This window comes from Tupaia chinensis, unplaced genomic scaffold (assembly GCF_000334495.1).
Source record: "Tupaia chinensis unplaced genomic scaffold, TupChi_1.0 Scaffold000661_1, whole genome shotgun sequence".
Classification (NCBI taxonomy): Eukaryota; Metazoa; Chordata; class Mammalia; order Scandentia; family Tupaiidae; genus Tupaia; species Tupaia belangeri.
In genome coordinates this window covers 3,995,511-3,996,400 of record NW_006160183.1, presented here as the reverse complement: position 1 = coordinate 3,996,400, position 890 = coordinate 3,995,511, and positions in this window count along the sequence as shown.

Sequence of the window (890 nt, the reverse complement as noted above, 5' to 3'; positions counted from 1 at the left end):
ATACTCATTTTTTATTTACTTGGAGTTTTCATTGTCTTTAAAAGAAACCTTTCTGAATAAAAATACATTCTAAGTTTGATTAATAGTTTAGCTGAACACAGAACAAGAATAAAAATCATATACTGTCAGAATTTTGAAGGCAATGATCCATTTACCTTCTATCTTCTAAGAACACTGCCATTTTCATCCTTAGCTCCCTGACTGTGAACCATTGCTTCCTTGTTTTTTCACCCTGCCTACAAACTCTTAGAACCTTAGCAGTAATCTGTCTTGGTGTGAGCGTTTTTCATTCATCATACTAGGACTCTCACCTTCTAATACTAGGAAATCCTTTTGAACTATTTCTTTGACAATTTCCCATCCTCCTTTTCTCTGGTCTCCTTTCCGAATGCCTCTAAATTAGAGATTAAACAGCCTGAAATAATCTTCTAATTTTCTCATTTTGTTTCTGTCCCATGTTCCACCTCCCTCACTCTAGGTTCAGCCTCTGAATGAGTTCTTTCACTCTGCCGTCCACCCTGTGTACTGACATTTTTATGTGGTCTATCACATTTTTAAACATCCTACACCTCTTTTTTATTAGCAGATTGCTCTTTTTAAACTACCATCTACTTTTTATTTCATATAACATTCTCCATCTCATTTTAGCACGCTATTTTTTTTAAAGTTTTCTTCTAGTCTCTATATTTTGTCTGCTCCTACTAAATTCCTCTATTAACATCTATTTTTCTTCTGCTACTGATTATAAATTTTAGGAGACAGGTGTTTCTTAGTATGGCTAGTAATTCTCTCTTTCTCTCTCATACACACAGAGGCATAGAATAATTCTGTCAGTTAAAAACAAAGTTTAAGAAGTTTAAGTGCTATAACATGTTAAGCAAGGGTTACAA